The 22,605-nt window shown below is 35.2% G+C and overlaps 1 protein-coding gene across 2 annotated transcripts in view; it reads left to right on the top strand.

The window, feature by feature from the left end:
- The window catches only part of LOC141450850 (cyclic GMP-AMP phosphodiesterase SMPDL3A-like), a 577,559-nt gene that overhangs the window by 120,578 nt on the left and 434,376 nt on the right, over window positions 1-22,605 (top strand). The gene's annotated exons all lie outside the window — the stretch shown is intronic.

The following is a 22,605-nucleotide window of genomic DNA, read 5'->3' as shown; positions in this document are numbered from 1 at the left end:
CCGAAAGAAATATAGAATCTATTTAACAAACTTTGTCAATAATTAATGGAATTTAGGGAGAATTAAATTCATCCACTGCAGAGAACTGCTCAGGACGGCCCTCAGACGTTGGCATGTGATGTATGATTAATCGTGCGACTCCATTGTTCAGACAATCGTTTGTTGTTTTTAGTAGAAGGACCTCTATGCAAAAACTATTTTTTATATAAAAAAAAATAGTAATAATAAATAAATAAATAAACTGTTGCGGTAGCTTTTAGTCCCAAAAACTATTCATGATTTTCTAATCTTAAAATAAAACTGTTTCAGCTTAATTGGAAGTTTTCGTAATCGAAAGTGATCAGCAGGCGGTCGAAAACTCATTACAAACTTTTTTAAAAAGCCAAAATAATGAGAAGATTTTTTGAAACTATAAAGTATTTTGCATTTATCCATAAAAATCCATCAAGAAACTCTTAATGTTGGACATCCGTCCTTTATAAAAAAAAAAACTTTATTCTTAATTCCTGGGCGCATTGACTTCTTAGCCATTAGCGCCCAGCTAAACATTTTCTTTCAAGATCTGAGTTTTGAAAAGTTAATTATTTTAATTTTTACTTTTTCAAAAAAAATAAACATAACCTCTAGCTTGAGGAGCTTGCCTATAACTTCTGTTTTTACACAGTAATTTTATTTTAATTGTTTAACTGATTTCCTGATAGCTTCGTTCTGCAATTATTTTTCAACAGTGCTGGAGGGTTTGGAGCTCATATTTTCGTTTTCTCTATCGAATTAATGGATTAGCCACTATACTGGAACTAAGTGAATGTAATCTCAGAAGAAAAGAGGAGATAAACGGATTTATTTTATTTAGAATTTGAACATGAAAAAAAGTGGTATTACCAGGAAGGCTTAGCACAGAGCCGCTTGACCATTGATGCTATCTTTCCCTAGCTCCTATATAATTGAAGGAACTCCTTTCCCAACCTGATATCCTAGTTTAGCTCTCTAGTGAGACATTACGAGCTCAGCACTTGTACTGGTCACATTTTTAGTTTGACAAAACCATTTTGCCAATTAGTAATCAGTTCTCTAGAATTTACTCTCATTAGTTAAGTTGTTATTAAATATTACCTTACCGATATTTTATCTTATGTATCTATTAGCTCTTTCTAATATCGTATTCTTATAAATTATCGCTTAGTTAACAACTAAAGGTACTTAGTGGAACGGTAAATACTTAAGGCCGTCAAGTAAAATCAACAGTATCCTTCACTGGACGGTAAACGAGGTTGTAGTTCCCCATTTAAATACACAAAAGTTGCGCTTTTAATATTATACATTTAATAATATTTAAAAATAACTGTAATAAGTGGCTCCGGAATAGGTTTTAGTAGCTCGCATTGCTGCTCCGAACAATGATTATAAAACCTATTCTTCAAGAAGAAGCTGTTTGTCCTAGCTCAATCTTCTTGTATTTTATAACTTGAAGGTAATGCTCCATTATTAGTCTATACTAATTTTTTGATTTGTTTCAGGTGAGTGGTTATGATTAAATTTGGAGAGGATATTTTGTAAGTTAACCTTGCTATTTTTTGACTTAAATTATTTAGTATCATAATAATAAAAGAGAGAAAGAGAGAATGACCACTTCTTTAGGGATCTAGCCACTCCTGTGGGCAACCCAACCCCAACAACACAATCATTGCTACGCTCGACACTCATATAATAATTGCATAAAACTTGCAGATGGTGAAAGGTGGTTGAAGTTGCAAGTACATATTTGGATTTTGTATCGCGAGACCACATAATTCTAGCTCACACACTCATATATACACTCTAACAGAACAGAGTCAATATACATCAGCCATGAAAGGAAATAAGTTAGTGGATTCTCTTTCGAAAGGAATCATCTGTAGTTACCGGTGAAATGTGGGATTCAAAAATTTGACCCTTTAGCACAAATACTTCTCCTTAGTTGAAAATGTAAATAATACACACTCTCAGAGTGATAGCAAGATTTTAGTACGCATGTTTATTGCATCCCCGACCGGGTTCGAACTTTTATTCGCCATCAGAAGACGGTAGAGCGACAGATTGATCAGTTTGGTGTAGAGATTTTGACTTCACTTGGAGCTCCCGTCTCACACTACACTTACTGTTTGAATACCAAACGCAGACCCACTCTTAACAGACAAATCAGTGTGTAATAACACACTCATTCCGTGGTCTACCCGTGTGAAGTACTTAGGGCTAACTGTAGACAACAAACTGACTTTCACTACGAACGTTCAGGACAAAGTAAACGGTGGCAAACTGGACTAGTAAGACTATTATTTCCTCTAATCTCACGTGACTCCAAAATGACTGTGACCAATAAACTCCTCCTCCACAAAGTAGTCATTAGGCCGATGTTGCTCTACGCCTTCTCCGCCTGGAGCCTGACTTGTAGTAGCAACATCAAGAAACTTCATATAACCCAAAACAAATTTCTCAGACTCGCCACAGACTCTCCACGACGCACTAGAATGGACTCACTCCACGAGACTACGTCCATCATCCCCCGTACACTCCTTTATGCAAAATCGTCTGCTCAAACTCCTTTCCTTCCTAGACTGCCATCCTAATCCACTATGCCGCGACATAGCCTCCTACGATCCTTCTACAACATACAGACACAGAAGACTAAAACATATCCTACACTAATTTTCTACACTAGCTGCAGGTTTTTCCCCTTTTTCCCTGCATTCCAATCCTCCTCACCTAACTTTTCTCTTTCTTCACTAGATTAGAAGGTTGAAATGTTTTTATACATTTATACTTCTTTATTTATTTAATGTATTGTATATATTTGTTATAATAAATATTTATTATTATTTATTACTGATTGAATAAGGTAGGTTATATAGTGTTTATGTGTTATTCAAAAAGGTTAATGACTCGTGAAACATTTGTGTAAAAATAATGAACTAAAAATTAATAAAAATTAGAACTAGTTTAAGGGTTCTGAACGTTTTTTTTGTGTATTTGCCCGATGTTTTAGAATTGTAAAGTTGGAGTTGCATTTTAAGCAGGTGGGCGCCTGTAAATGCCCTAAAAATTTCAGAACCCTTAAACGAGTAATACTCTAGTGATTTCATTAATTTTCTTACAAAATGCTTTACACTCCATAACATATAGACATCTTGTAACCTCCTTCTCACAGTCAGCAAGTGTAGTGCGAGTCAGAAACATCAGTGAAGTCGAAATCTTGACACTAAACGGATTAATCTATCTCTGATAATGGATTAAATTCCGAAAGCGATCAGAGATACAATAAACATGCATATACTACGACCGAATAAAATCAAAGACACTAACTAGCACTGCAGATCTAACCATGTTTTCCGAAATCCATATCATGCCATCATTTCCCAGGCCTAAAGATGTTTTTCATTCTAATATTATAACGCCAAGTTAAAAAAAATGAACTATATTTATGAAAATTCTATTTGATGAGAACATTTTCACGTCACAGAATTAAGAGGAAGAGCATTTGTGCACATTACTGCATTTTAAAGAGCACGTAAAAAACCTTATTATCCGTTTTAGCGAGAGAACCAGGTTAGAGCGCAGATAACGCCTTTTTTTTTAAGACGTAAATGAAAAAAAGGGAAAAAATTTTTTTATTATTTTGCGTGGTTCCAACCATTTCCAGATCTGTGGAATCCATTTCATCTATCTCACCCCGTGTCAAACACAGCGGATGACTTTTATATTACATCTTAAATCTTTTTCTAGGGCTATGAGGTTTTTGGCTGAGATCTTCTCCAATAAAGATTTTCATGGAACAGACGACCGGTAGTAGGAATTGTATCCGGGCCCAGATTGTATATCACTCCCTCATACTATCCGGGTATGACATATCAGCAAGATATATCTATTGTCATATTTTCTGCGTGAAATGGTATCCAGCAGTTTCGGTTGTTCTTCTATACAGGAAATATTATATAATATAATAGCTATTATAATATGGGGTTTCTGTATTTATTTGCTGATAATTTGGATGTGATTTAGCTGTACAATAAATTGTTCTTGCCTTTTTTTTTAGATTTTTATTGTTTTTACAGCTTTTATTATGTTTTTTTATTATTTTATTAGTTTTTCTTTTAAATTGCAAACCAAGGTAGTAATAATTGGACGGTTCCTGTCTCATAATTGGGATCCAGTTTACGGTTCACAGAGTGATGAACTCGATTCGACTTTCTATTTGTCGAATATTTTATGTTCCAGCTGATTTGTTCTCTTTTAAACAATGCCTCCTTGGGACGGATTGTAATAGCCACTTCATCAAGGATATTGATGTTCCTGCGAATATCGCAACTCTGATCAGGACTCACACTGACATCCTTTCCACTCATTCTGACATTTTTCTTCTCCTTCTTTTGTATAGATCTATTGCGCTTTCCACCAAGAATCCACCAAGTTGACGCGAGAACTCACCTAGTTACTCTATGGAAATCGGCAGATTGGGCTATTTCGTCTCATCGGTCCACTATTACCATTTCTCCAGGGAAGACTTATACTATCTCAAGGCCCAATTAGCACCTATGAGTAATCCCTTTTTTGGGATGATGACTATAACCAACTCTTCTCCAAGAAAGGGCTCATTCCACATTCGGAATTAACAAAAGCGTTTCTTTGTTTTATATGTCTTCCAATCCTACGCTTGATAGATCATGATGGATCTTTTATGTATAATCTTTCTTCCTTTTAAGTTAATGAATCATTCACCAAAAACGATGAATTATTTTTCAAGGAGTCGCCCCGCAATTCGGAGCTCCGTTTTCGGCACAGTGCCATTTCGGTACCATGCTTGGATGCGTTCTATTCAGGAACTGAGAACGACATTAGTTATCTTGTTGCCTAGCGTCTTACGCTCTCTTCCTACGAGTATCCCCTAAACATCTCGAAACTCTGTTCATCTCTGGCTCATTGTTGTATAATGTTGTTGCCAATAGTTAGTTTATGCTAGGTTCATTCTATTAGGTTCACGTCTTTTTCAGAGGTGTCCAGATATTCGTAGTCAAGCCAAAATCACTTCTTTCTAAGAGCATTTATACTTTAACAATATTTTTCACTTATTTTCTAAAAAGCAGTAAACTTGGGTTCACTGCTCTCAGTAAAAAATGTTTTCCATCAAAGGTTATTTATTTTTCTTTTATTCTAATAAATCCTTTCTTTTCTCTCTCTCTCTATTATCCATCAACTGTTAACAAATTTTAATACTGAATTTATTCAAAAGAAAATTATGTATTATTTACGATATTTTCTTGAATAAAATCTTTGTAAGGAAGATTGTATAGAAGCGGAAAATGCTTGGAGCTTAATTTAATATTAATTGGATGGACAAGAACTCATGTTTTTTAATAAAAAAATTATATTTATTTTCCGTCTACCATTATTATTTCAAAATTTACATCTTTCCAAAGAAAAGTCCCTTGTTTTTTTCTATTTAGAATTATAATTAGACTAATTAGATCAATCTTAGGCATGAACGATATATTTTTTAGTCAAGTTCGTCCTTACTTTGCTTACACATAGATTTATTTAGATCGGCAGTAATGTATATTGCTGATTTTATTCGTTCCTAGTGCTTATTGTATCTCTGACCGGTTTCAGATTTTAATCCATCATCATCATGATTCGTGAACCTTGAGAATTAGTAGTTTGACAAAGTTGTGTGCTCGTTCTTAGCAGAGTTTTTCCCCGATCTTCAATAATATTTGTAATAAAAAATAATTAAGCCCAACTGAGCTTCACTTCCCAACAGATTTTAGAGTAAGCACACTCTCTAGTTTGCTTTGTAATGCAAATCTAAGTTATTTCATCAACTAGCTAATCAATTGAACTAGATCAACAAGAAATTGGTAGGTTTAAATGTAAATAATTTGAGATAGAACTTGATTCTAACAACATGTTGCTAGTTAATTATTGTTTATTCAGTGCAGTAACTTTGCCATCTAAATTTGTATGTCCGCATCTTCGGATACATTATGATTTTATTTGAAATATTATTTTATAGAATGATTAAATCACTCAAAGGAATAGCAAAACTAGTACACTTTAATGACCTATATTTATTTTTATCGATTGTAGATTCATAGATCTTTTTATTTCCTCTTACATCCGGTTAGAGAAAGTCTTTCCAAATGAAGTGTTCATTTACCGGAAATACTTGATATCATTTTCCTTGAATTCAAAATAAATGTTATTAGGGCATATTTTAAATTGAATTTTGTAGAGCTGTGAGGGTTCAGCCAAACCTACAAACATACGGACTGTACAGACATTCCAAAACTACTGCCGAGAGATAGTTGACGCTCCTTTCTACGGTGACTAACCTTACTCTTCACCAAGACCTCAACATCCCCTGTATAGACCAACTCGCCAACATTAAATATAAAAAATTCCATACTGTTCTATCTACTCGCTCTAATCTTCTTGTACAGTCTCTTGCCTCCTCTGACAATCCTCCTAATAATCCACCTCGCAGACTGAATCGCCAGTGGCCCCGCGACTTCCTTGAGGTCTGAAAACCTAAAGATCATTAATATCCCGTAGAGAATGCTACCACTGGGTAGTTTCTCTCCTTCCGCTCTTCACGTACCAAGTAATCTTAGCACTTCCAGATTTACTTATTGTATATATGTAATACAGATTGTAGATAACTTAATAAATTGAAAAAAAAATATATATTGAATTTTGATACTACTCTAGCCACCGATCCGTAGAAATAGTATCGGTATTCTTAGCTCAAGCTCATGTCTGCCCGTGACAATGCAGCTTATATCGTAAACTGCTCTCTAATGGTAGAAACACAGTCTGCATGGACAAGCGGGAAAGTACCGTGTATGTTCCAACATAGTTCATCAAATGGCCAGCTTAACCTACCACTAATTGACATTCCTGGGTGAATCATTCACTACCTAAAAACTAGACCAAAATTTAGGGATTAAAGTTCAACTCCAATCATTCCTCATTCAGACAAAATTTCCTTTCAGACACTCTAGCCTAACAATAACCCTAACTTTTTCTTTTGTTAAAAAAATTAAAGGCCATCAACAACTCAGATAAATAATCAGCGTTCCAAGCTTTTTTTTAGTGCTTGCCGGTCTTCGAAAAATGTTTTCTCGATACGGACTAAACTGTCCATCACCAGACAGAGCTGTAAGAAGCACTTTAGGTAGGCAGCAGCTAGATTTCTATTGCTATTACTAAATCTATTAGTACACTGTCTTGCATCTACGGAGACTGCGCTAGAGATAATGCTTATCATATCTTCTTTATTTGTGGTGAGCGCTAGTGAGGAGCGAGCTGCGGTGGCCAAAGACGGTTGTCGAAGCAATGTTACCGGCGGGACAATATTGCTATCTTTGTTCGAACGGTTCTGGTGTAAAGGAAAAATAGAGCTGAACGGAAGCCCCCAGGCCCTACAAATGATGGGACCAATTTAGGGTATGGGGTGTGCCTAACTGGGACATTTTACGAAGCACCACCCTTAGGCAATGGTCACAGCAGTTCCCGGGTGAGAAAAGCCAGTGGAGTAGCTGGTTCTGTTTAGTGGGTGCAAGCCCCACTCTATGTGCGAGCCATTTTCCCAACTTCCACTCCAGAATAGTAATAAATCTAGGGAAGAGATTAGCCCAGTTATTAGTTAACCGAGCGGGAATCCCTGGTTCGAATGTAATTGCCCCGTAGATTTCCTCTTCCTAGAAGTAGCTCATAGCTCACTGTCCGGTGATGTAAGTTGGAAAGTATCACTAATTAATTCGATATAAAATCCATCCCTGTTACGCTATGCTCTGTCCTCATATTGTAACAATCCATTTGCTCCACCTATCATTTACTAATCTCATTCTGAACTTATTCCCTGGCCTTGGCCAGGTACCAATCTCCTTCCAGTCGTAAAAGTTAAAAATAAAATTGTAATTCTTCTTATATTAGGAAAGAAGGGTTCAAAAAAAGGTTCACATTGAATCTCTTCGCCGTATTTACGCAGAAGTAGTTTTACAAGTGGTAGCAAGGGAAGCTGTTGTGATGAGAGACGAGTTATGTACACGTATGAAGGGGGCGAGATGTATGTAGGCCGTTGGAACATCCCATTGATTAGTGGCACTGTAGGGGGAATCATTGTGGGTATGGCGACAGTACTCTCCTCCTAACTGTGGGTTCATCTCACCCACACTGTTCTGCTTCAACTGCCTGGAAAACCCAGCCGACCCCACCTGTCATACAAACCCACCATCATATTTATCTAAATTTAAAAAACTTATATCCGACGATCTACTACTATAATTAGAATTGTTTCTTTAAAAAAGTAAATTTTTATGTAAATCATATACTACGAGGTGTGGCTATTAAATAACGAGACTATTGCTATACAACATTTTATTTTAAATTTATACATATTTAGTTATTATCACCTTCAATATACACCCCTCCCCTATCCCTATAACGTTCCATGCGGATCTACCATTGTTCGAAACAGTGCTAGAAGTCTTTTTCTGTGAGCATTCCTGCATGACGCGTGCCGCTTTTTCTTTCACAGCTTCAACGGACTGAAATCGTGTTCCTTTTAATGCAGATTTGACTTTGGGGAACAGATAAAAGTCAGTCACGTGGAGCCAGGTCAGGCGAATAAGGCGGATGGCCTAAAACTGGGATGTTGTACTTGGCTAGAAACGTTTAACAGAAAATGCAGTGTAGCCGGTTCGTTGTCTTGATGGAGAACCCCGTGACTTGTTCTTCCAACAATCGGGTCATTTTTTCCTTACTCTTTCACGGAGTTGAGCAAGCACCTCACGGTAGTAATGTTGATTAATTATAATCGATATTTTCAACCGTTTTGGACGTGGAAGAGCGACCTGGGCGGTCATCATCTCTGACGTCTTCTCGGCCATCTTGGAAACGCTTGAACCACTCAAAAACACGCGCACGTGATAAACATTCATCGCCATAAACTTCTTTTAATAAAAGATAAGTTTCAGTAGCGGTTTTACCCAAGTATCATGTGAAATTTCACAATTCGGTTGCTCTACTACATTGTGTAGTATCATGTTTTCAGCAAAACGAAACTAACCCCTCTTTGCACAAACGATGGTTCCGGTCAGACCGATCTCTCTACAAGCTCGTAAGACGCTGCAATCTAAAGAGAAGGCTTTACGCTGCACAGCTGTCGGTTGTTAGGATTTGGCACATGCATAGTTCTTCTGTAGCAGCATCAGGCTCGTTATTTAATAGCCACACCTCGTATATACTAAGTTTTAAATTTCTCAGATTGGCCCATATTCCGTTTGAGTGATTTTCTATCGCTAAGTTACACGTTCTGGACTTCCGAAACTGAATTATGGGGTTCAACTAAGCCTTCCCATTGCCTGTCGCATTCATTTGTCATCTCAATTCAGCATCCTCCACCGAATCACAGTCGTTTCCTTTTATGTCTCCAACCATAATGACCTCAATCACCCTTCCGTTTCCGATTTGATTACATATAGACGTAAAAAAAAAAAAAAAAATCCAGTCCAACCTTCTCACCCAATCTCCTAGCATCTTCATTATCATCTCTTCACTCTTCCTGAGAACTTTAAGCATCGCTTAAAAAGTTTTGTGGCAATAATAATTTTTGTTTGTTTGTTAGGAAGGCCCTCCAACGGAAGTATACTTCGTCAAATGTTACAAGTGTGGCACTAAAGACACATTTCCAAATAGATATTTCCGGTGAATCATTCCCTTATAATTTTGAAAATTTTGCATCACAGTAAAAGAAGTAAAATAAATAATATTTCTAACTGTAAGCCTTGAAATATATATTCCTCCATTTCTTCACCTTTGACACAAGCTTACATTAGCTTTGTGGATTCACACTTTATCCTTAATCCATTGAATAAAACACTCAACAAAAAGATTGTCGAGTTGTGTGCGGTACAATTAACATTAGAGTCCTTTTCTTTTTTTGGAGGGGGTTATTCTTTGGTCTAATGAATTGATATTGTTCAAATTTTTTTGCCTTCTTTGAATCTTTCTTTCTCTGAATGAGATGATGAATGGAATATTATAACATTATATAAAAGATTATTTAGACAAAAGTGAAAACATGAAAAGTAATGGAACTTGGTATTAAATCTTTTGTTAGCTTAAAAAAAAGAGCAAAAAACAAATATAATTTGTGCCTTTGCTTTTCATTTTTCATTTTTTCTTTTTTTTTTCTTTTTGCGTTCATATGCATTTGCCTGTGTTGGAAAACCCGCATTTCTTTTGAGTTTTAGCTAACCCACAGGACTCATTCCACTTTTTTATCTACTTGTTACTTTTTTTTTTAACTTGCTCGTTCTACTTATGTATTATTATTATAATTACTTTATCTAACGTTAAATATTTTCTGGGTTTTGAGACAAAAACGTAACATTTTTTTTGTGTACCAGTATATTTAAAAAATATATATAAATTTTAAATGATTTCTATTAAATTACTTTAAATTTTTGCGATGTTTATTTAAAGCGATTTCTTTCCTCTTCTTTTTTTCTGATAAGCTTAAAATTTTTCTACTGTGACTTATGATATTGTACGGAAGGTATTGATGTTGTACCTTTACTTCCTTCAGAACTACTACTTCTTCCCTAGTTTAAGCATGTAGAAAAAGCCCTGGAACAATAGGCTCGGCACAATAAAGTTGGGCTGGAATGGGTGCCAGGTTATTGTGGGGATCAAAGGGGAATGAAATAGGGGAACGGAGCTAAAACTCATTTCATTGGCCTGTAACCTGTCCTGAGGATCAACAAGGGTGCTGTTCGTGTGACTCTTCCCAGAGACTGGAACTGGAGAGAGCATGAAAAGAGCTGGGTGATGTGTCCTGGGATTAAACACAACAAGGTGATGGTGCCTTGGCTGTGTGAACGAAGAACAAAAGAGATTCTATGCTTGGGCAAAAACCAGATTACTCTGATCACAGACCTATTCACGGGGCATGGTAGGCTTCAGGAAGCATCTGTACAAGGTGGTGTTTATTAGTTTGCAACCGTTGTACAGATTGTCTCAGGTATAGGAGGAGACGGCCTTTTACCTTTGCAATCGAGCGAACCTTTGGCCAAAAGAAGTACTATTAGGGAAAGTCCTTAACCTCCTTGTAGGGAAAGTTTCGTCTACTAGATCCAAAAGGAAGGGCAAATAAGCCTCTTTTGGCTGCGATGCCGTGGGGCATAGGTCCCTTCCCTATCTTCAATCCTAATCTTATAATATTGCACTAGGGTTGACTGTCAGAAGTACGTTCGTCAGGGAAATAGGGTTGTTGTGCCCTTCTATGCTAGAATATTGACCATCTAATTACCAGCCATGCAACACGCATTTATTGTTATAATACTTTAATTTTGGTCAAAACATTAAATGATTTTTTGTATTTGTTTTAAAAATGTAGTTAGGTCTGTCTTTCTGTCGTTGATTTCATCCATCTTAACCCTCATATTTCTGAACGGTTTCAGTTTTTCATCCATAATCAGAGGTTTATAGATGAATCGTCTAAAAATGTTCACACCAGATTGATTACAATATCAGCCCAGGTAATATGGCGGCTGGCAGCAGGTTGGGCTCCTTATTTAGGATCTATAATTTTGTCGTTTTCCTGCTGCAAATTTCGAGTCCTTTCATAATCGAAACAGCTTCTTTTTTTTATTCCATATCAGAATAAAACAAAATTTCCCCAGGACAGTGCAGCCTAAGGAAACGTCCTTCTTAGAGGGTATAAGATCCTGGAGGAATTCGGGAATGGCTCACCTGGTTCATCCTTGACGCCATTACTCTTCCCTAGAGTTTACGCCGTTTACTTCTAAATTTGAAAATATTTAATGGAAAACGTTGCTAAGTTAACATTCCTTTCGCTGTGCAGCTTGAGGGTAAATTAAATAATTATATTCACAATTCAGATGAAGTGATTTCAATTATTTTCTAATTACGACATCTCATGTTTATCAGCACTTTAAGTAAAACTTTGAAGTGGTGCCAACGGTAATACATAATTAATGAAATAGTTAAACAATTAACTTTTTTATGAAGTGTGGGAAATAGGTAAATAACAGGGATGTTAACTTAATCTTAAAAGTTATTTAAAATATTTAAACTACAATTAAGGGTTAAATCTTTCAAGGGATAATTATGAAAGGGTTGTTACTATCTCATCAAGTAGTTTGTTAGTGAAGCCTCAAGGAGCAGTACATCCCTTTACCTTCATCTCCTGTTAGAAGGTTCAGATTAGAATCTTAGAGGAATATTATTAAAATCTTGTGCTTTATAAATCCTATGATTAATACTGGCTATCGATTAAGACTTTTTTACTCTTGCTATATTTATAAGAGAACATGCTACAATCTTGCTGATTTTTTGATTTTGAAATATGCATTTTGAGTTTCCTAAAATCCGAAAAAATGGATTTTTTTCTACAAATAGTTCTGTGAGTGGGTTACTGTCGTTTACTCTGAAGCCTCAAAACAAAAAAAATGTCGTAGAAAATTTTATATTTGATATTTGATTTTGGTACCACAGAATGATTTTTGGGTCAAAGTAGGTCAATCAAAAATTACCAATTGGCTGAAAGGATTTCTGAGTTTTTAAAGATTTGCTGGAAAATGGTAAACTACGATTATTTTTTTAAGAGGATGAAAAAAATTAAAGCCAGTTTCATGACATTATAAACTTTATTACGCCGAGATTTCGACCTAGGGACTAGGTCATCTTCAGGGCTAATTTACAATATATTGTTTTTATATCATTAGAGGGTTGGTGTGTCTTCTGTCTTGTCTGTTCATGGACCCACCAACAAAGCCTCTAATGATGTAAAACAGTACATTGTAAATTAGCCCTGAAGATAACCTAGTCCCTAGGTCGAAAGCTCGGCATAGTAAAGTTTTTTGTTTTCTTTTTTTGGCATTGGCTTCCGCCATACAGCCAGCATCGTCTAGGTGCTTATCACTAGATTATCACTCACTCTCCATTCTTGCTTATAAATACATTCGCTTCACACATTCATCTCTCTACTATATACAACTATTTACATAAACCTTACAACTAATGGATGGATCAGTACTCTATATTCCTGCCATCCTTATAGCTTAACCGAAATTAAAATCACCGTAATCCTTCTCTAATCATTTTCTTGCATTCATTCTAATCGGCTATAACTTTTAAATACAATCATATTTCATTGCTAGCTCTGCATAGATTTAAGCACATAGATGTTGGTGGAGAATATTATGTCTTCGTAGCGAAATGGTGCATCTAAATACCTGTATATGTCGTCAAACATTCGTTTCCTTTCTACCACATAACGTGGACATATCATTATTACATGTTTGAAATCCTACTCCTCATTGCAATCTACGCAAAGAGGAGAGTGGACCTTTTGTTGATACGAGGTGTGTTCAAAAAGTAACGGGAATTTTCGTTTTTTGAAAATATATTTATTTATTCATCTACATTAATATTGTCGCCTTCAAAGTAGTCCCCTTCGCATACAATACACTTGTGGCAGCGCTTTTTCCAATCCTCGAAACACTTCTGAAACTCGATCTTTGTGATAGCTTTCAGCTCTTTCAGCGATTCACTTTTAATGTCATCTATGCTTGTAAAACGACTGCCTTTTAATGTTCTCTTTATGTTTGGAAATAGAAAAAAGTCACATGGAGCCATGTCTGGCGAATATGGAGGCTGGGGCATCGTTAAAGTTTTGTTTTTGGCCAAAAATTCACGAACAAGCAATGAAGTGTGAGCAGGTGCATTATCGTGGTGCAAAATCCATGAATTGTTTTGCCACAAATCCGGGCGTTTTTTTCGGATTGCTTCACGCAAACGGCGTTGAACTTGTAGGTAGTACTCCTTATTGATTGTTTGACTTTGTGGCAAGAATTCATGATGCACTATGCCATTAAAATCGAAGAACACAGTGAGCATAACCTTCACATTCGACCGCACTTGTCGAGCCTTTTTCGGTCTTGGCGATCCAGAATGCCTCCACTGGGACGATTGAGCCTTAGTTTCGACATCATATCCGTAAACCCATGTTTCGTCACCTGTTATAACACGTTTCAGTAGATCCGCATCGTTGTCGACTTCATTGAGTGACTCTTGAGCAACTTCCATTCTCCGCTGTTTTTGTTCGAAATTCAACAATTTTGGAACAAATTTTGCTGCCACACGTTTCATACCCAAAACATCCGAAAAAATTTCATGGCATGAGCCAATTGATATGGCAACATCATCAGCGACTTCTCTGATTGTGATTCGGCGATCGTTCATAACCATTTCTTTCACTTTTTTCACGTTTTCATCGGTTGTTGATGTGCTTGGACGTCCAGGTCGTTCGTCATCTTCAACGTTTTCGCGGCCATCTTGGAAACGCTTATACCACTCGTAAATCCTTGTTTTACTCATAGCAGACTCACCATATGCCTTTATTAACATTTCACACACTTTATTTCATTTTTTACGCAAAATTTAATACAAATTCTTTGATCCATTTTTTTTAACAAACAAAAATCGCCAAGCTCGAAAAACACGTCTAACCTTAACGGCTGCCACTTAAGAAGTAAACAATGAATATTACTGAAAATTTTATCGTACTTCAGGGGCATGTGTACCAACATAATAAAAAAAAAATTTTACAATCAGACTCTCCAAACCCGCGAAATTTAAAAATTCCCGTTACTTTTTGAACACACCGTATCATTATTATATGTTTGAAATCCTCCTCCTCGTTGCAAAGAGGAGAGTGGACCTTTTGTTGATCCTGTGAAGATACGATCCGCACACCGCGTGGTTCGCTCTCAGCCTGCTTATTGTCGTAACAACCCATTTATTAGTGACAGTTCCCTTAAACCATGATAATAAAGTTTATAATGTCATGAAACTGTGACATTAATTTTTTCATCCTATTGAAACTAAGATTCAGTCACCAAAAATAATGGACGATTATTTTTTATTTCATTTATTATTATTTTTGAAACCAGGTGCACTAGTTGCATATAACTTTTACTTGAAACATTTTTCCAAAAAAATTCGATTAGGTGCACTTCGATTAGGTGGAACCGCCCGTCTAAAGCAATCTAATCTAAGAACACAAATCATTTAACTTTTACTTGGAGCAATTTTTTTTTCTCCAGAAATTGGATTAAAAGTACTTTTTTAAAAAGGGATTGGATAAGTTGCTTCCAAAATGATAAGAATTAAATGATTCTTCATCCACAGTTTGAAGAAAATTCGTGAGTTAAAACTGAGAATAGAAAAAAGTCGCGTTAATATTAACACCAGATTTATTTATTTTACTTCTTTTTTCCTGTCGGGTTTAAGCACAGCTGCAAAATAAAAGAACATCCTTAATCTCATCGTATGGTTTTTATTACCTTATCCAGTAAGTATCTTAAGATTTGCCCTAATTTTATGCAGGAGAGAGGGAGCCAAAAAAGAAATAGGGGAAATTTTTTAAGAGTAGGACTTTTAGCTGTCAGGTTTGCCAAGCCTTATGTAAACAAAAGAATTGTAGCACTTCTTTTTATTTTTTTTTTTCTGTTCTCTCTTTTATTTTATTAGGGATATAAAGGAACAAAGGGTTTATCTTTCACCTCGCCCCTCTCCAACTATAACCTCTGCCCATACTTGCCCTTACCTTTACATTATGGATTCAACTCATTTTGTTGAAGAAGAAGAGTTTTTATAAGGTTAAATTTGTGGCCTCAATTGCGTATTCTATACTTCACTCTCCTGAGAGGGAGTAAGAGTGTTTAAACGAAAGAATTCCAATCAGGTACGTTTAGCCAAATGGGTGAAACCAACCTTTCCGCCATCCTGGATGTTTATTAGTTATGTCAACTTATCCTCAACGATATAAATATTAAATTTATTGTCTCAAAAAATAATAAAAAATTATTATTATTTATTTATTTTATTAAAACAATAAAAGTATTTCTCTCTTGGTATAAATCTTGGTGAAAATATTGTATTTTAGAAGAGCATTTCGTTCTTGATTTTGCAACTTGTCCTCTGCTCAATTTTACTTTGATTTTTTGAGCCTTACAGGACCAATAATTGCACCAATTTTACTCACACGCAGATTACTTAATAATAATTAAGTGTTTTATTTGAATTAATATGTACATAATCTTAAAAAACAGCAATACATATTTACACAAAAGCATGGACAGCAGTCCATCTGCTTGGCCAAATTCTATTTAAAAATTTAGAATATAAAATAGCAGCCAGAACTTATCGCATAATTTCAATTACATTCTAATTAAAACTGTCCGGTAGGACAGTTGTATAAGGGTTGATCATCAAAAACTGCACGAAAAAGCGTCACGTTGAAAAACTCCCAACTTTGACAATTTTTTTCTCTTTTTCTATAAAAGATAAAATTCCCAAATTTTCTTTATAATGTAGGGCAAATCCTCCTTTATGACTGTAATTTTTTTGCAACAACCCAGATCTAATAGATTTTGAGAAAAAAGTTGCCGAAAATATGCAAAAACGGCATTTTCAAAAATTGTTCTTGTTCTTGTTCTTGTTCTTGTTGTTGTTGTTGTTGTTACCTTTTTTGTAAACAACGTAGCGCCTAAACGCGAGAACCAATTTTCATGAATGAGGTATCATTCGAGTCGGAATGTTATGTAGATGTGCCTTTTGGGGGTCTCGACGCTGTACATGGAAAGGGAGAGGAGTTAGCCCCCTTTATGTAAGGCCCCCTCCAAAATTATTATCATTAATTACTCTGTAAATCTTAGCCCGATTTTGATAAAATTTGGTAGGATGACAGGGTTAGGGCTCCCCTACGTAATATTAAAGCGACGATCTGCTCTTACACTTGTTAAGGGGAAGTATAGCAATCGTTTCAAATTATCGAAACGTGAACCGATTTTCATGAATGAAATGTCATTCGAATCGAAATTTTGTACAGATTTGCACTTTTAAAGTCTCGACGCTATGCCTCATAAGGAGGGGAGTTTGCCCAACCCAAGTTAGGCCCTTTCTAAAACTATTATTACCAATATTTCTATAACGCTTAGTCCGATTTTGATAAAATTTAGCAAGAAGAAGTGGTTAAAGCTCCTCTACGTGGCTGTGAAGTGCCATCATGCTCTTACACCTACTAAGAGGAAGTACTGCAATCGTTAAAATTATCAATGAGTGAACCGATTTACATCAATGAATTGTCGTTCGATTCAAAATCTTTGCCTCTTCGCCTTTTAGGGAGAAGTACTGTAATCGCAGTTTATTTCTCTTACTCCTCTTAAAGGGAAGTACTGAAATCGCAGTTTAATTTTGCTATTTACGTACAAATTACCTTTTTATTTTATTCAAAACGCTTTCTCAAAAAAATTGTTATTGAGGATGGTTTGGGGGACCGAAACTGTAATCATTCTTTAAAAAGATCTCTCCAGTGGTAGTAACTCCGACTTAACATCTTTTCAGGTTATAATGATAAAATTAAAATTTATTATTCCCAATTTTAAAAAAATCTGTAAAGCAGATATGTAACTTTGCAAAACATACAAAAGGAAAATCTATCTAAAAGGTACAAAAATCTCTTTAACAAAAACTTACAGTTTAAAATGTTAAGTATAAGGGTTGATTAAACGCCAAAAGGTACACAAATCAGCAAGTACCCATCATTTCATTTATACTTCATTGATATTATTTTAAGTAATTTTACTACATTAATTTTCATTAATATTTTTTTGAATTTATTAGATGTTTCACAGACCCTTATGCTGGCCAGTTCATTCATTTTCTTTTTCTTTTTTTTTATGATTTAAGTCGCGTCAACATCTAAGGTTATTGGCGCCCGGAGCTTTTTTCAGTGCACTGCCGGCCTCCGGACAGTGTTCTCTCGTTACAGACAACACTGTGAGCTGTAAGAAGCTCTTAGAAAGAGAAAATCTAAGGGTCTGCAGCTGGATTCGAACCCGGAACCTCCACGTGGGAATCCAATACGCTAACCGCATAGCTAATCCCTTACCTTTGTTCATTCATAATATTTAATTTTTTTGTTATAATTATGATAAAATGTATATTATATCTTCATAATTAAATAGGTACATTATTTTAGCTTTATTCCAAATTATTCTTCTGATTTATCTTTATTATGCTTTTTATTCTGAGTAGTCACATCTATGTACGAGTATGTTCATGCACGTTAAAGTAGAAAAAGACTAAGGTAGAGTCGGCTACTATTTAAATTTGAATCACGGATTTAAAACAATATTTCAGTCTAGAATTCGTCTTTCCGAAGTATTTGTGAGCACAAATAACGCGTAGGTGATATCAAGTAAATTATTCAACAATAATTATTCATTTCTCAATTGTAATTTAATGTAGTCCCTCTAATTTTACTTATAGTAAAATACTGGAATAATTATGTTAGCTGTCATAAAAATATGCATATCTTATTTATCTTATATTCCAAACATATAATACTGTGGGAAGAATACCTAGATTGAGAATGTAATTGAAGAAAACTATATTATTTTCTATAAAGCCAGATAATTATTACCTATTATTATAAACTTTTGACTACTACATAAAGTAACAATTACTTTAATCGAAGAATGAACTTAAACCGACGATTTTTATTTAAAAATAAAAATAAATAAATGAAATCATTGATGAATGTTGGTGTAAGCATTTTTTTTAAAAAGTTTTTGAATTTTCTAGCCTCATATTTTTTTTTTTTTTAATAAAGTTTTTCTTTTTAACCTGTGATTAATAGTTTGTTGATTAGATATTACAGTCAATCTAAGTTAAATGGTGTTCTACTTGAACAAATATTTTGTAGATTAAAATGGCCAGCATAAGGGTCTGTGAAACATCTAATAAATTCAAAAAAATATTAATGAAAATTAATGTAGTAAAATTACTTAAAATAATATCAATGAAGTATAAATGAAATGATGGGTACTTGCTGATTTGTGTACCTTTTGGCGTTTAATCAACCCTTATACTTAACATTTTAAACTGTAAGTTTTTGTTAAAGAGATATATACTAAGTATTATATTCTTGTATGAGGAAACTTCTGTATTTTCATACTCTAATGTGATAATTATATAACTGCCATTTCAGTCTCGAAAAATTTATTTTGCCGAACTTTTGACCTAGGGACTAGGTCATCTTCAGGGCTGTGGAACATATTTACAGATTGTTAACAATGATTCTATTGAAATGAATATGTATAATAAAACGAAATTAACAAAAATTATTTACCTAGTTTACAAAGTAATTGTTCGTGTCTGTTTTTGAACAAATTAAACAACATACGAGGGTCGTTTGAAAAGTCCGTGCAAAAATAAAAACTACTTAATTTTTTGGGGTAAACCTTTTTTATTTTTCAACATAGTCTCCTCTTAGGCTTATACACTTCGTCCAACGCTGCTCTAGTTTGTTGATCCCTTCCGAATAATAGGATTTGTCCAAGTCTGAAAAATAGCCATTCGTTTCTGCAATCACCACCTCGTTTGAATAAAATCTTTTTCCCGCCAGCCATTTCTTCATATTGGGGAACAAATAGTAGTCCGAGGGAGCCAAGTCTGGAGAATAGGGGGGATGTGAAACGAGTTGGAACCCTATTTCCATTAATTTTGCGACCACAACTGCTGAGGTGTGAGCTGGTGCGTTGTCGTGATGGAAAAGGACTTTTTTGTGGGCCAATCGTGGGCGTTTTTCTTGCAGCTCGGTTTTCAAACGGTCCAATAACGATGAATAATATGCCTCTGTAATAGTTTTACCCTTTTCCAGATAGTCGATGAGGATTATTCCTTGCGAATCCCAAAAGACAGTCGCTATAATCTTTCCGGCCGAAGGAACGGTCTTCGCCTTTTTTGGCGCAGATTCCCCCTTGTAACCCATTGTTTAGATTGTTCTTTGGTTTCAGGAGTGTAGTGATGTATACATGTTTCATCCACAGTGACGAAACGACGCTTAAAGTCCTGCGGTTTTCTTCTGGAACAGCTGCAAACCGTCCTTGCAACACTTCACACGATTTCGTTTTTGGTCAAGCGTGAGCAATCGCGGCACCCATCTTGCGGATAGCTTTGTTATGTCCAAATGTTGATGCAAAATATTATGTACCCGTTCATTCGAGATGCCCACAGCACTAGCAATCTCACGCACCTTCACTCTTCTGTCATCCATCACCATATCATGGATTTTATCAATGATTTCTGGAGTAGTAACCTCAACAGGGCGTCCAGAACGTTCAGCGTCACTTGTGCCCATATGGCCACTCCGAAAATTTTGAAACCACTTATAAACTGTTCTAATCGAAGGTGCAGAGTCACCATAATGTTTATCAAGCTTCTCTTTAGTCTCCTGAGGCGTTTTGCCTTTCATAAAGTAGTGTTTAATCAACACACGAAATTCTTTTTCGTCCATTTTTTGAAAATCACTCGACTTCCTCGATTCAAACGAATGCCAAACACAAAGAAATAGACCGATCTGGCTGAAACTTGGTGTGTGTTCTTCCAAGAGATGCTACTAACTAAACATAACCTCGATACGCGCCAGTAGTGCTATCTCTCCGACTTTGCACGGACTTTTCAAATGACCCTCGTATACGCAAACTTACTACAAAATACTTGACAATTGGCAACACTGACTTCCACACAACCTAACACATACTACACTTAGACCGATCACACTCAGTCCTTGAGCAGACAAGACAGATGACACACCAACCCTGAAATGTAATAGTATTACTTTGTAAACTAGGTAAATAATTTTTGTCAATTTAGTTTTATTATACATATTCATTTTAATAGAATCATTGTTAACAATCTGTAAATATGTTCCACAGCCCTGAAGATGACCTAGTCCCTAGGTCGAAAGCTCGGCAAAATAAATTTTTCGAGACTGAAATGGCAGTTATTTTTTCAATCCCATTGAAACTATGAATCAGTCACCAAAAAGAATGAACAACGATAATTATATAGTTTATCCCAGTCGCGTCCATTTAAATATTCAATACACTCTGATTCAGATAACGCTTTTTTTCCAAGCCATCTTACTCTGAATTCAGTGAGTACAGGACAGACACATAATGAAAGGTATCTTCAATCACAGACTGGTTGTGGCCCACAACTTGTTGGTCCGAGCGGTCCTTGTGCCATTGTCTTCGTGTATAATATTATGATTCATCACATTGTGGTATTACTGATTATTACGCAGATTACTTTTAAATTGTCTTTTAATTTGCAATAAATACTTAACACTAAAAAAATTGACTTTCATATTTCACATATTCCATTGTATAATTTTTTGGAAAAATCTTTAAAGACTAAAATCTTACAGAGAATGTACCCACTTTCACTTTTCCAGAAGCACTCTTAACCAAAATTTCCCTCATTTCTATAGTTTGCAAAAAAAATTTGAGGTTCAACAAATATGAGAATTTTTTTTTTTAAGCACGTGGGTTTGGTTTTTATGGTCACCATAAAAACACGAAAAACGCAAAGATTTGTTCTGAAATTAGTGAACCAGAATTAAAACTCAATAAAGTCAAAAATACTTCTATTTATATTATTTTCCTTTCTTTAATCTTCTTAACGTGGTCTACCACAATTATTTGAAATATTTTATCATAAAAAAAAAAAAGAAGGGATTTTGTAGGATTCGTCGGGAAATGCAACCATTTTGTGTGATTGATCTAATAAATATATTCCCAGAATTCCAAGTTTGACAAAAAAAAAAGCTCTTCTGTGGCTGTGTCATGGACACGGCCGTGTGTTGTACGTGAATACGTTTACGTAACGGGTTATATTTTTTATATAAAATTTTTTTATTTATGTATTTAGGATGAAATCAAGGAAACAAATAATTACTGTGTTACAATATAACTTTATTAATTATAGGTCTGTGATACGAAAAGTACGACACAAATGGCATACAAGATACATCGAGATTTCTGGTAAACGTTAAATCAATATAGGTATTACCTAACGTTGTTGGAGAAGTTTCAATATTAGACAAATTGAACTCGCTGAGCATGAAGTCGGGCAATGAGCGGTTTTGTGAGACATCAACATTAAAGTCTCCAACTATCATAATTGGTGTAGTAAGATCAGGCTCGTAATCGGGTATAATTTTAGAGATGATTTTGAAAAATTTTAACTACGATCGTAACATAAAGAGTTTAAGTTCTGCTAACGCTGTGCCCGGATGGATATACACACACCCGAATACGAATTTGAAGATGCCATTGGCCTTTTTCGTTTACTAGACAGACATCACCAGCTTTTGCGTCTTTCATTTCCAAATAAATTTCCAAAAAAAAATGTTTACTCTATTACAATCAGTGAATGGCGACTCCACCGGCTTTGCGACTTTTGCCATTCGATTGTTCTTGAAAAGCCCTTTCCATCCGTATACGATCTCTGTATTTGGTTTTGGCTTTTCGACGCGTATAGGCCGACATTATATATTTATTTTAATTTTTTTGTTTTTCTAACGCCGTATTTTATTAACTGTCATTATTTTACACTAATGTTTTATATACAATCGATAGATTGTGACGACAGCTGACGATTAAAACTTAAACGAACATCGTAGCTTCTCCGAGT

The sequence above is a fragment of the Rhodnius prolixus genome, unplaced genomic scaffold, assembly GCF_049639745.1.
Source record: "Rhodnius prolixus isolate KJV_2025 unplaced genomic scaffold, Rpr scaffold_8, whole genome shotgun sequence".
Taxonomy (NCBI): domain Eukaryota; kingdom Metazoa; phylum Arthropoda; class Insecta; order Hemiptera; family Reduviidae; genus Rhodnius; species Rhodnius prolixus.
The sequence above is the reverse complement of the archived record's forward strand: the minus strand, read 5'-3'. Positions and strand labels throughout refer to the sequence as shown.